The sequence below is a fragment of the Rattus norvegicus genome, chromosome 18 (assembly GCF_021556685.1).
Source record: "Rattus norvegicus strain SHRSP/BbbUtx chromosome 18, alternate assembly SHRSP_T2T, whole genome shotgun sequence".
Lineage (NCBI taxonomy): Eukaryota > Metazoa > Chordata > Mammalia > Rodentia > Muridae > Rattus > Rattus norvegicus.
In genome coordinates this window covers 80597135-80600017 of record NC_141551.1, presented here as the reverse complement: position 1 = coordinate 80600017, position 2883 = coordinate 80597135, and the positions used below count along the sequence as shown (strand labels likewise).

The 2883-nt window shown below is 42.9% G+C and overlaps 1 pseudogene; it reads right to left on the bottom strand.

The window, feature by feature from the left end:
- Nucleotides 1-753: 753 nt before the first annotated feature.
- On the bottom strand, nucleotides 754-1308 carry LOC147999900 (rho-related GTP-binding protein RhoG-like; annotated as a pseudogene).
- Nucleotides 1309-2883: the final 1575 nt, after the last annotated feature.

Below are 2883 nucleotides of genomic sequence, written 5' to 3'. Positions count from 1 at the left end.
CCTTCTGTTCCTCGGGCCCTAGGTTTGGTGATTATCTCATGAGATCTAAAGACAACTTGTCAGAGCACGAGTTACCAACATCCCTGCTTTCCAGATGAAGGCACCAAAAGTCAGAGAGGAAAGACAATTTATCTAAACCTAATAGTTTGACCAGTATTAAAAAAAAAAAAGAGTAGTTTTTTCACGGAGCCATCATATATCACCCCCCCCCCGCACTGGAGACAGGAAGTTTTATTGATGCTGATGGGAGTAGAAACAGCCCCCAGGAGCACGGGGCCTGAGTCAGTCAGCAGGCGCATAAGTCCTAGCACATGGGGTAGGTTGGGGTCCAATTTTCTTCTCAGTATTCTGTGGCTCCTCCCTTGTGAGAGGGAAAGAACATCTTGGAGAGCCTACTCCAAGAGCTAAGGCAGAGAGAGGTTAGACCCTCTATATTGAGAGGAGGCATTACATCAGGCAGCAACAGCTTTGTGGAAAGCTGGATGTACTGGTCAGTAATGGGAAAGGAGGAGAACACTGGGTTGACCTAGTAGAAAGGTCAACCCAGTTGAGGTGAACTCATGGAATACTTGGTAGTCCCAAACAGAGCGGGGTGGGGCCCAAAGCCCCTTTCCCTGTGTACCTACTTAAGGAATCAAAGGCGTTCAGGGAGTTCCGAGGCAAAGGGTGCCAGAATTAGTCCTTAAGGCACAGCTGGAGGCAGACAAGGCACCAAGGCACAATTGGTGATGGGGACAAGGGATAGTACCAGGGTCACAAGAGGATGCAGGACCGCCCATGCTTTGTCAGTGTTGGGTTGAGCACCACCCAGACATCCCTAGCAAACATCTCCTTGATGCCTCTACAAGGCCGAGCACTCGAGGTAGCGCACAGCATGGATCTGCTTGGCCAGTGCCTGGCCCGGCTGTGGTGTGATAGGCGATTAACCCTGCTCCTTCAGGCTGTGCTCTCAGGTCTTTCTTGGTGCCCACCAAAAGGATGGGCATGTCAGGGAAGTGGTGACACACCTCTGGGTGTCATTTGTGCCTCCCGTTCTCATAGGAGGGTGGACTGGCAATAGAGAAACAGATGAGGAAGATGTTGCTCTGAGGGTAGGAAAGGGTGTGTGGAGGGTCATATTCCTCCCGTCATGCAGTGTCCCACAGGTTTAGGTTCACGGTGCGCCCATCAACCTCACTCTGGGTGCTGTAATTGTCGAACTCAGTGGGAATGTATTCCTTGGGAGAAGGCATGAGTTATATAGCAGATGAGAAGGCACGTCTTGGCTATGGCCCCATCGACCACCACCACACACTTGATGCCTGGCATTGTGTTGTAAAGTTACTATACTACCATGAAGGCACTGCCTCTCCCTCTTCTGGACCCCAGTGGAAGTAGTGTTCTGGGGCAAAATCAGAAATGAAAAGGGAAACATAAAAACAGATCTGAGGAAATGCAAAAAATCATCATATCCTACTACCAAAGCCTATATTAAAAAAAAAAAACCTGGAAAATCTGAATGAAATGGACAATTTTATAAACAGATACCAGGTACTAAAGTTAAATCAGGAACAGATAAACCATTTAAACAACCCCATAACTCCTAAAGGAATAGAAGCAGTCATTAAAAGTCTCCCAACCAAAAAGAGCCCAGGTCCAGATGGGTTCAGTGCAGAATTCTATCAGACCTTCATGGAAGACCTCATACCAATATTATCCAAACTATTCCACAAAATTGAAACAGATGGAGCGCTACCGAATTCCTTCTATGCAGCCACAATTACTCTTATACCTAAACCACACAAAGACACAACAAAGAAAGAGAACTTCAGACCAATTTCCCTTATGAATATTGATGCAAAAATACTCAATAAAATTCTTGCAAACCGAATCCAAGAACACATCAAAAAAATCATCCATTATGATCAAGTAGACTTCATCCCAGGTATGCAGAGATGGTTTAATATACAGAAAACCATCAACATAATCCACTATATAAACAAACTGAAAGATAAAAACCACATGATCATTTCATTAGATGCTGAGAAAGCATTTGACAAAACTCAACACCCCTTCATGATAAAAGTCCTGGAAAGAATAGGAATTCAAGGCCCATACCTAAACATAGTAAAAGCCATATACAGCAAACCTGTAGCTAACATTAAACTAAATGGAGAGAAACTTGAAGCAACCCCACTAAAATCAGGGACTAGACAAGGCTGCCTACTCTCTCCCTACTTATTCAATATAGTTCTCAAAGTCCAAGCCAGAGCAATCAGACAGCGAAAAGAGATCAAAGGGATACAGATTGAAAAGAAAGAAGTCAAAATAACACTATTTGAGGATGATTTTGATTGAATATTTAAGTGACCCCAAAAGTTCTACCAGAGAACTACTAAACCTGATAAACACCTTCAGCAAAGTGGCTGGGTATAAAATTAACTCAAATATATCAGGAGCCTTCCTCTACACAAAAGAGAAACAAGCTGAGAAAGAAATTAGGGAAACAACACCCTTCATAATAATCCCAAATAATATAAAAATACCTCGGTGTGACTTTAACCAAGCAAATGAAAGACCTGTATGATAAGAACTTCAAGCCTCTGAAGAAAGAAATTGAATATCTCAGAAGACGGAAAGATCTCCCATGCTCATGGATTGGCAGGATTAATATAGTAAAAATTGCTATTTTACCAAAAGTGATCTACACATTTAATGCAAACCCCATCATACTTCCAACCCAATTCTTCATAGAATTAGACAGAACAATTTGCAAATTCATCTGGAGTAACAAAAAACCCAGGGTAGCTAAAACTATCCTCAACAATAAAAGGACTTCCAGGGGAATCACTATCCCTGAACTCAAGCAGTATTACAGAGCAATAGTAATAAAAAAAACTGCAT